This window comes from Oreochromis aureus, linkage group 1, assembly GCF_013358895.1.
Source record: "Oreochromis aureus strain Israel breed Guangdong linkage group 1, ZZ_aureus, whole genome shotgun sequence".
Lineage (NCBI taxonomy): Eukaryota > Metazoa > Chordata > Actinopteri > Cichliformes > Cichlidae > Oreochromis > Oreochromis aureus.
This window is the reverse complement of record NC_052942.1, coordinates 36635942-36648116: the sequence shown is the minus strand read 5'-3', so window position 1 is coordinate 36648116 and position 12175 is coordinate 36635942.

Here is a 12175-nt window from a genome sequence, read left to right as displayed (position 1 = left end):
GAAAAGATGATAAAGGGAAGAAAAACACTTGGAGGAGGCAGCTGGTGGTTATCTTCCGATTTAATTATGTGAACCTGCTCTCATCTGTGAAGAGAATGGGATTCCAGTGGCATACCAGCCACTTCTGGTATTCTCTGGGGAATGTCAGTAGATTTACAGGGTCCTGGGCCTTGAGCACAAGTCCCACTAACAAGAGATTTGTGGTTCAGCAAATGTGTCCATCCATGTACACTTTCGACAGTGTACATGGATGGACACATTTTTCAAGTGATAGTGGAGTTCACCAGGAATGGAAGAACTGTGAAAAAAATTCAAATATCATAAAATAAAGCATGACAAGCACAGACAGAGATTGCAGTCCGCACTTTTCATTGCCTTTAACTCTTGCTTTCTCTTCAGCCTTTTGAATATTATAACTTTGCTTTCCTCCACAGCTGGCTCATGGACCAACAACAACAAGAGCAAAAGTGGCCCTGTGGCAGAGGCGTGGTCTCCGGCTCTGCTGCAGAGGAGACATGGTGCAGTGGGCTCAAGGGGCAGTGCCAAAGAGGCTGACAGGGGAGCTGAAAGCAATTCAACAATTACGCTCTCCCTTTTTCAGTGACATCGGGACCCTGGAGGAGAGAGGAACTGGTCGAGACAGCTGGAAAGCTGTTGGGACAAGGAAAGAAAAAAAACGCACATAAATAGTATGTCAAATAGAATTGTGATATCACATACAGACATACATCACATCACATCACATATTGTAGTGAGGCAATACTGCAGAGAGTGGATGTATGTAATTAGTAATCCATTATATGCACAGGCTGCAATGTGCCTGTCTGTAGTGAAGGAATCTATTATGAAAATTTAGTGCATGATTACAGTGACATCACGTGAGCTTTTGCATAATTTGATGAAGCATTTTAAAAAATCTTGCAGTAAATACAAAGATATAATCACCTTCGTGTCTCTATCAGTTAAGAAAAGAACAGTCGATTCAAGTGAGAGGATGGGTGAGTGCTTCTGTGATAAATTGGAATGAAATGCGTAGCAGCTGGATCCAGACTGACAGCTCTAAGTCAATGAGCAGCCAGGTATAGAAGCGTAATATCTCCTAAGAGTCTATTTTTCTGACTGACAGACAAGTTCAGCTAGGTTACTGTTTTTACGGCGCAAGGTGATTCTTCAAGCGTGCAGAACCAGGACCCTTTGAGGGAAATAAGCAGAGAAGATACTGTCAGGCTGCTTGTTGATGAATAAAAACACAAACATGGAGAATAAGATTGAGATGTGGGCTGTCTAAAGAAATGACACAGATGCATTGAGTGACAATCACCAGCTAATGGTTTTGCAACAAATCCACTACTTTACAAGCTGTATTTCCTCTTGTGAGCGGTGTTATACTGTTCACTGGATTGATTAATTTTCTTTGGAATCATGTCCATGTGCACTAAATGCTCGAAAAGATGTTTAATTTAGGAAGCAGTTCCCAGTGGAAACTATGCTGTGAATAACAAAGCCTATCAGGAGTTTAGTGGACATAAAACAACACAATATTGTGACTGATTCGGTTTTTGTTTTTTAAGAAAAGAACTGTAACTGTAGAGAATAAAAGACCCTCTAAGCCAAATATCTGTGAAATATCAGAAAACATGTTGAATATTTTGTTGGCTTTGTATTTTGCCACAAACACAGTTTTTTTTCTATTCACTGACTAACTACAGCTGCCATTCGTCACAAAGAAGAAAACTACAACAGCTTTCCTGTCACATTTAAATCTCATCCCGTTAGGCTTTAACCATTTATTTTGTAACTCCACATTTCTTTTGACAACATGTTGACCTTATCTTGTAATTATATGATAAGAATTTTTCAGAGGATAGGCTTATATCACTGAATATACATGTGTGAAATTGTGATTTATTTGGATTTAATTATGCGCCTGTTACAGAGCAAACTTGTCCTTTATTTATTTATTTCATTTTAAAGAAGTTCCACAACTTATATTTTTGTCACTGGAAAAGTCTTATAATCTATCGTTTGAACACAATATTTACCTAAAGGTAGGCAAATGAAAACCAGGCAATCACTAATGTCATGAACTGTTAACTGTAATTTTGAATCTGGCTTGTTTTCCTTTTTATGAATATGAATATAAAGCTACAGTCTAAGTAAGGCCTATGGGTGGTGTAATGGTGCATGAAGAAGTTAAGAAGTGTCTTCTTAAAAGATAAACACTCTTTATGATAAAGTGTGCTATTTAAGACTACACTTGCAGATTTAGGTAACACCAAAATTAGCCAGTAATTTTCACTTAACTTCAGGGAATATTCATAAAACGGAGGTGCAAAGTTTCCAATCAAGAATATTTTTATGGTTTGCTACTGGGATTTTAGGGAAATATTCTGGCTGTGTATGACAGCACAGATAAAAATAAATCACATAGGTTAGATTTGATTAATGATCATAAAAACATGATCATTCTTTTTTTGATCAAAAAGTCTAAAGACATGGACAAATTAACCTGATGATGAACAAAGGCAAATCTGAAAATATTTTACAGTACTAATGTTTTGTAATCTTCTGCAAAATAAAAACTGTGAATGTATAATAAGACTCTAAAGATCCAGTGTTCTGGTAGCTGGTGTGAGTAACATGACTTATCATAGCCTGTATAGGATCGTCAAGGAAAAACTAACTGCAGTTGTCATAGGATTCCAAATGACATCCATGCTATAAGGACTACTTTCATACAGGTTAGGGTGCAGTGTGCAACAAATGGCTCTATAATAAATTTAAAATATGAGTAAAGGACTAGTAAATCCTGTTTTTTTGTTTTGTGTTGATTTTAAATGGGTTCAGATGTTAAAGATTTTAAATGGTGAAGATATGAAATGCTCTGCTCTGTCTCTTATTGGCTTTTCTTGATATATCCTAACCAAAAAACCAGCACTCCCTAATCTCCCAGTCAATCTAGCCAATACAGGCAACCAGTATGTTACACTATTACAACACAGTAGTGAATAACGCACATACAATTTAGAAGTGGACACTGGCAATGGCAAATGAAGCTTTAAACTTTATAATCAAACCCATCCTGCCTTACACTACAGGTTGTACTTAGGCACAGCAGTGCTTGGAAGTAAACAAGGCTTCAAAGATATCGCAGTGCAACCTGAGTGAAATATTAAAAATACATAGATAAATAAATAAAACTTTGTTAAATTGCACACCAGCCAGCCCAACAGTTGTGGACCTTTTACAGATCTGTAGAAAAAAAAAGTCCAACAATCCTTTTCCTTATTGTGACAGAAAAATAGACAGAGCAGGCAAAATTTGCTTTCTTATTATCTCTCTAGGATTCACCATAGCAGATCATCTGCCTCTCACCCTACCCTATCCCTGGCATCCTCCTCTGTCACACCAGTCCTCCTTCAGTACATCCATAGATCTTCTCTGTGGTCTTCCTCTTTTCCTTTTGCCTGGCAGCTTCCTATTAAAGAGCCTTTGTCCAATATGTCCAGTGTCCCTCCTCTACACGTGTTCAGACCCTCTCAGCCCTCTCTCTCTCATTTTGGCTGCAAAACACTAAACCTGAATTTTCCTTCTGATGTTCTCCTTTCTAATCCTGTCCATTCTGGTTATTCCCATCTTTAACACCTCCACCTTCAGCTCTGCCTCTGTCTTTTTCTTGCAAAGGTAACTAAAGCAGGATTGAAAGTGTTATTGTCATCTTCTAAATTTTCCCTTTCAATCTTTCCCTCTGTCACAAGTTACCTTGACACTTGTCTCCACCCAACCGGCGGCCTCACTCTTCTTAAGCTCTCTTGTCCATTGCTTTGGATGATTGATGACAGGCATTTAAACCCATCTATCTCTAACTATCTCTATTCCTTGCATCCTTACTATTACATCTGTTTCTCTCTCATTCCCACACATGTATTCTATCTTTCTTCATTACTCTTCTCTCTAGACCATACCTCCACCTCTCCAATCTCTCTTTTACCTATTCCTTGCTCTCCCTACTATTACTAGAGATAACAATGTCGACTGTGAATATTGTAGTCCACGTCTATTCATCCCTGATGTCATTCGTCAACCTGTCCATCACCACCACTGCAAAGGTATCCTTGTCTCCTTTCCTGTTTCCTTATGACACACCAAATTATTATGTTAGCAGTTTCCATCACACCTTAGGCTGTACTTTCCCAGTCAAATGGCAAGACTTCCCTACCAACCAAGCCTATCTCAACTCCTCCGTGAAGACTGTGCTACTCCTTCATCAACTTCTAGTATGCCTTCCCCCACTTCCTCTTCTTGATGTCCAAAGTCATCCTGTCAACTACCATCTCATACTGTCTTTCTTCATACTTCTCTGACACCTTGCAGTATTCAAAGTCAAATTTTATATCTTTTGTATAAAATATGGTTTAACTGTGTGCACCTTCCTCCACTTATCCTATGTTCCGCCTTCTTCTTAAAGTATGTGTTCACCACAGCCATTGCCACCCTATTTGCAAAAATCCACCGTTATCTACCCATCTGGAGTTCTTTTCCTAACACCATATCTACCCTACACCACCCTTTATCTGTATGCCCATTGAAGTCTGCTCCAGTCACCACTTTCAATCCCCTGGAGACATTCTCTACCGCTTGACCACTGCCAAGGACAGGCTTTACTGGTACTGTTTATAATATGCACCAAGTCTATCAAATCTACTGCTCTTAGTTAAAAGTTGTTCATATGTTTTTTAACCACACTTCTTTTTCCTCCAACGGATCTTTCTGGTCCTTGCAGGCCTGAGTGACCAATAACGAAGTGGGCTAAAGATTTATATGTTATAGAAATGCAAGAACCTACAAGATTAACTTTAAAGTTATGTTTGTTTTGTTTTTTGGTTTGTTTTTGTGGGTGTGTCCCTTTAATTCCAGCTTTGTCCAAACATTTAGCCTCACAAAAAAGTCTCACCATGCAGTGTCAGCAAGTGCCCAGTGGACTGAAATTTATCCATTCGGGTAAACTGGGTTAATGCCCCATCTTAAATTTGAATGAAGACTCAAATCAAATGTACAGTATTGCATATGATTGCATGTTTGCCCTAGGCTTGCATGGTTTTTCTCTTGGTACTCCAGCAAATCCAAAGACTTGCATCTTTGGTTAATTGGTGATGTTAATAGATACAAAGAGCTGTATAAATGAATGGATAAATGTGATTTATAGTCTAAAGTGATATCAGCCGTTAGTAACACTAGAAAAGTGCTATATAAATGCTATTTCATTTCTATAGGCATATCACTTCATATCACCCTGGGATATCTTCAGGGCACTAGGAAAAAAAAAAAAAAAAAAAAACGTCAGAGAAGGAAAACTAGTATTATTATTATTATTATTAACCCCGACACCAAAGAACGTGTGGACCTATAACTGAGCATTTTTGCCAAATAAAAAAACAAAAGTAAATAAATAATACAGTACGAGTTAAAATTGCAAAAGAAGTAAAAACAACTGTAAAAAAAAAAGAAAAAAAGAAACATTTTCCTGGAGCAAGAGGGCACAAGAAACAAAAATAGCAGCAATTTCACAGAACTATTTTACTAAAACAATACTCATATGTCCAGGAGCCAAATGGGCCATGGAAGCTGGATTTATAGGTTTTCATGGCTTCTGCTTAGGAAAGTGGTTAATTTGATACACTCTCTCACAAACAAAGTCTAAACCATACTGTTGTGCGTTAACACACAACAGTACTGCCACAGTGCTGTTACAAGTGTATTCAAACAGGTACAAGAGGGCTTCAAAGACAGGAGATCTGTCGATCTTTCAATCATTTCTTAACTGGTTAAAGATCAAAGTTAAAACATAAACACAGACAACTCTGCACTGAATTTCGAACAGTTCTGAACTGGTTGCTGTCCAAACACCCTTTTTATCACCATTTGCATCTTTCCTATCCATGGCTGCTCTGCTGCATATGAATGCCTTGATATATTGGAAGGGGGCTTTGGTAAGTGCAAGTTATGAAAGTCTCTGCGTTCAGTGATTGGCCTCCGTCCCCAAGCTGCAGCAGATGCTCTTGCTGTTGCTGACATCGTCAGAAGTCCTGATAATCTTCCTGTTATTGAGTCGGCTGTTTTTAGGTGTGGTAATTCACTGAACCTCAGAGATCAAGGATTACAAGACACTTTGGGCCGCTGGCCAAGCTAAAGAGGCAGACAGAGCGGGAGGAAAATTAAGCTTGGTAAAGGCCACAGCACACAATATCCTACAGGGCAGAAGGGAAAATATGGAGCACAGATTATAGTTTAAAAAAAAAAGCTGAAAAATTACTTGTGAAAATGTAAAAGTCTGATTTTTCTTCTATCTATTGAAGAATCTTATATCTATTGATGACTGATGACAGTTAATGCAAAGAACAAATTATTAACCTAAAAGGAGGGCACACTTTTATTTATCAAAATACACAATATTTTAGTACAAAGGGCAGCAATTTATGCCTTTTAATGACCAAAACAAATTGTTTTTTTTTGTTTGTTTCTTGTAGGTTTGTCTCACACTTTTTCTTTTTCTGTGAAAGATGTCAAGAGTTGAGATGATGTTAGTCATAGTCAATCACAACCAGGCACACTGAAAAGGAAGAAAAAATTCTGTGTAGAAAAAAAAAACTGCTAAAAACATGAACAATTTTATCAATGGCATTGTGATGTTTGGTTTAACCATTTTTAATTTATTTAACTCATATTAATTATTTTAATAACTTTAAATCAAATGGGAATTTGGCAGCTGACAAAGCCACAACAAGCAGCCATGTAGGACCATATAAAAACAAATTACATGACACTTGAGAAATCACTGGCTTTAATCTATCGCCCCAACTTGCAGCCAACAACACCAACTTCACTAGGTTACATGAATTTTTTAAAACCACTCTAACCCCTTTGTGTCCCATTTATAAGTGTCCAGGTTAATTTGCCCTCTCTCCTTTACACATTGGTCCTGAACAGATCATTTTTTGTGGCACAAGATGCAGTGAACCTTTGACTTCAATTTCCTGGTGCTGGCAGACATAAATTAGAAGAATGTTTCAACGGTGAGCAGGGCTCCCTTGCTTCCACCTTGAAAGTCAAGATAGAAGCTGAGGGAGGCTGGTATAGTTACTGAAGGATGACCCATTCACCATTTAGTCCGCTCTGCTCTATTGCATTGGTTTCCAACCTTGTCATTTAAAAAGCTTCACCTTTTCACTAGAAGTATTCCTAGAAAAAGAGGAGACAAATTTAACAGTGTGTTTGTGCACTTTTACAGCTTACAATGAAGAATGTATGACCACTTTTTTGTGACAAATTCTAAATTGAGCTCTCTTGCTCTACTAAAACAACTCTAACTAGGATAGGGGTATCCCGTGGCTCTAGCAGAAAGGACATAATCAGTGGATCCTTTAGGTCCTTTGGACTGTGGGTTTAGGGCATGGATCAAGCTTATTTTCTTGCTTTCCACAGATGATCTGTTGTTTTGGGATCTGGGGAGTTTGATGGCTGGGTCATTGCCTTGGGCTGTTTGTCTTGTTCCTGAAGCCATTTCATTTTTATTTATTTATTTTTGATGTGCTGACATTTATTCTTCTGCTAGGGGAGATATCATCTGGTAATGCCATTGTTGTGGGGGTGAAGTAAAAACTACCAAATTAAATATGTAGGTAGCACATGTTAAAGTGATACTGACTTTTGCAAGTCTTTTTCTGGGACCCGAAGTTTCTCAGCAAAAGACTGCATTCTAAATAAAGTGATTAATAACTGTGAAAGTTATCAGACAATAGTAACTAATAAGAGATTATGAAATCTGGTAGTAACAGTTGTCAATTTAGCTGAGAAAATGAAGACTGTTAGCTAGATTTTAGTCGGATTTTAAGTGGCAAATGTGTCATGGAATGCTCCATTGCATGGCAAGCCTGTAATTGAGTAGCAAAGGTAAATAAGGAAGGATACAGTTCTGCTAAATGCATGACATGCAGGACTCAGTTCCTCAATTTAACTGTTTTTTTGCAGTGTATTCAAGTAAGATTTTTTTTCTCAATATAAAAAAGCAAAACAAATCTGTTGTTTGCAACTGTGCCCCCTGCTGTCTGTGGTATTAAACAATTAGCAATCAATGAGAACCTGCTGTTAGTAGAAAGGTGATTGGGAGACACCCACCATGGGAAGCTGTCTTAAGTATGGACATGAAACAACTCAAAGGCAAAAATGGCCTTGAGGCAACTGTTGTGATTTGGTGCTATATAAATAAAATTGAACTGAGCTGAATTGGAAAAGGTGAAATGCAGTAATCTAATAAGCAAACATTATTTGAAACACAATTTTGTCCCAGTGAAGCCTAGTACCATGCATGTGCACACTCAAAAAAGACAAAACACTTTGAATGTGAAAGTCTGTCACAGGCATTGATTCGTACATAACAAAAGCAGCAGCACATATTTATTAAGTTGTTGTTGTGGGAAGGAATATGTGGGGAAATAAGTGACAAGTGAAAATGCAGACCATTTTAGTGAAGTTTCATATAAGGATGAAATCTCCCATGGTGCTGTCTGCTCCATACAAGTTATTCACTCCTATATTGAACAGGTGTCTCATTTAACCCAGAGGGAAGATCCTACATATTTATTATTCAAATGGAATAAGAATGGGTTCTGTAACGTTGTAAACAATCCAGTTTTGAACTGACTTTAACTGAAAGTATTAAGACAAAAAAGTAAATAAATTTTGAAAACTGCAAAACTCCCTTTATTTCATAACTCGTTAAGGTAATTGTAAAGTATTCAGTTATTTATATAATCATAATATCTATATCTATATATCTATATCTATAGATATAGATATATATATGTATGATGACACAAAGGGGTTAAAAAATAAATCCCTTCCTTGGTTGGGAAGGGATTCCCAACCAAGTATTGAAGATTGACATATTATTTTGAAAATGCCACATATCCTGTTTTTGTGGGTTTCATGGGCTGGAAGCCAAATTATCTACAAATAAACAACTAAGTACTTGAAATCGTTTAAGTTGTGGGCCCTGAATCTATAATCTATGAAAGTTTAATGTTTTGAAAGGAATTATGGAAATAAATAAACTTTTCCATGACATTCTAATTTTTTGGAAAGGGTCTGTATGTCGCTTCGTTCTCAAGTTATCATATTCACAAACTTGGGACTCCACATCGCCTGACCACCCGCTCATCAGGGTGATGGCAATACCCCATCAGCCTTTCATGGCTGAGGAGTAAAAAGCTCATAGCGAGTTGTAGTTAAAGGCATTGTATAAATCATGAATCATAACATAAATCAGGAAATGCTGAGGTTTAGTAAGGACAAAGTGGGCAGCTAGTTAGATCGCATGATGACAAATACAAGTGAAATAAAATCCTTCTGTTGATGAAGGTTGTGATAGAAAACTTAAAACTAAAAACTAAAAAAGGATAAGGGCATTAAATTGGAAACCCCCTACCCCATTAAAAATTAACCAGTTCAAAATGTTCCCTTTCATTTTTCCAAATAATAAAATAAGATCCTTTGTACATAAGCGCCAGAAATGAATTCTCAAGTCTGAGTGTCAAACAAGAACAATGAATACGACTTACTGTGTTATTCAATCCCTCAGGGTGGTCTGCATAACAGAATGCAGGACCTTTTGTGTAAACCGAGGCTTTACTAATGTATCAAACACAGGGGTAATTCATTGCAATTAGCAGTTACTCATTTTGTTAAGTAATGTCACCATAACCCCAGACAAAAAGCAATCCTATCAAAGGCATGAGGTGCATTACTTTGTCTAAGGGGAATAGATAACTGATATTCAAAGAGAAAAAACAACACCATATTTTAGATATATTGGAATGTAGCATATTAGATATTGAGGTAAAAATTGAAATATTGAAAACTAATGTGGTGTGTTTGGGCAGATGTCGGTAAATGTACTTAAAGAGTGTCATAGGGTTAGGGTTAGTGTCATAGATGGATATATTTACCTGCTCTTTGTAGGTTTTGTAAGATTTAATGAGCATCACTGATGCTAAATTTTTTCAGTACTTAGAAGTACAGTCAGTCATTTTTTGATTTCAGAAAAAATAATACTTTACCTATAAATATACACTAATTAGTGTGCAATTACATCTTCCAACTAATTGATGCTAATCTCCAACTAATCTCTTACAACTTAAAATTAATCCATTAAGAAAAACATAAGAGCAGGGTCTTTACCTTACAGTATAAAACACTTTGAGGCAACTGTTGTTGTGATTTGGTGCTACATAAATAAATTGAATTGAACTAAATAAATCCATTTTGAATAAAGTTTCACTAACACTGGCTAAGAACACCTATCAAAGGCTAACAGCAGAAAAAATAGCAACACACAAAAGTTTAGGCTATCCACAGCAACTCACCTCACTAACTCACATAGAAATTAATTAGCTTCACTGAAACATCGACTTGTGTCAGATTCCTTTCACAAAGTTACAGCATCTTTCAGAATAAATATACATGGACACATATTGACAGTTGCGGTAAACAGCAGACCTGCAGCCTAAACTCCCTTTGGATAAATGGCAGCCTGAGCTGTTTTTCCTATAGCGGCCACCCTAGCTAGCATCATGTACTTGAACTGTGAAGGGTAAGAAAACAGAATTCACTTCACCGCAACTGTAAAATATTATTACTTCAAAAGTTAAATATCTACTATATTATCAAAAACGTGTTTATTACTAGCTGAAAATGGAAAGTGGTGGAGGAATTTTTCAAACATATCTTTAGGAAAAGAAGCAATAAAATACTGTGAAAACACCTCAGTACACAGAAAACTGTATTATTGAAAAATTCTGCATAAAAATTACAACCTAAAAATAATTATTCTGCAGAAAAAAATGTTCCACATCCGCATTAAATAAGTGTATATTACTGCTCCATGTTTTTAAGGTTGAGGTCATTTTAAATACTTATCACTTAAATCAGTCCCAGTCAAAAGTTTAAGACCACTTGAAAGGAGGCAAAAAAATCATATTTTGCATAGTTGAATCTTAACAAGGTTCCAAGTAGAGCTTTAGCATGCTTCAAGAAGAAACGGGAGTGAGACAAAACATTTGTTGAGCATGCAATTTATTAAAAATAACACTTTAACTAAAACAAGCTGAAACAAAATATGACTTTTTGCCATTTTTCAAGTCGTCTTAAACTTTTGATCGGGACTGTAATTTATTTAATTTTCAGCATTAAAGTCTATGAATTACATTTCCAGTGTCTTTCCTGAAAACTACATTTGCCCCCCACAAACACACACACACACACACACACACACACACACACACACACACACACACACAATTGTTCATGACTTTCACATTCTTACATCCTGATTTTTCTATGTAAAATATATTAATAACAAAAAGAAAAAGTGAATTAAAAAGCTTGAACAGTGTATGATATGGTTAATGGTAAATATCTACATAGGGAATTAAAAATATTAATGAAAAATGAATTTCAAGTGTTGGTGTACAGCTGGTTAAATACACTGTATTCTCATAAATGAACATGGTCCGAGCCACCGTCCCCTCTCCATCATGGTCAGTTTTACTTGTTAATATATTAAATGAGTTAACAACTTTTTCACACTTCATCTTTTCCACATCACGCATGTTGGTCAAGGTAGTTAGCAAACGGAAACTCATCTGTTAGATGATAAATCACTGAAGCGTGTTTACTTGCTGTTAGCTGCGTTTCCACACAAAGCGCAGATCGTAACTGATCTCACAGCTGTGAAAGGTGAGCCAGCGGCAGCTTGCCTTGCATCCTAATCTCCCATCAGTTTACCATCAGACCAGCAGTTTATCCACAATGACCATGCATAAACCATAAGAGAAAACTGAACATCATTAAAAACTGAGCAACAGAAAATCTTTCTTAAATTTTATTTTTGTTTTGGTTTTTAATGACTTAGCAAGTGTTGATTTAAGCACACAAATCAAACTTGTTTTCAGTTTTAGGTGAATTTCCATTTGACTTTTTTTTCTTCAAATTATTTGATGTGATCTTTGTTGATCCCATATAACTACACAGTCCCCAGTGCAGCTATATACATACATATAAACAGACATATGCCAATGCAAACAACAGGTGCTAGAAATTCAATTCAGCTCTCAGTATA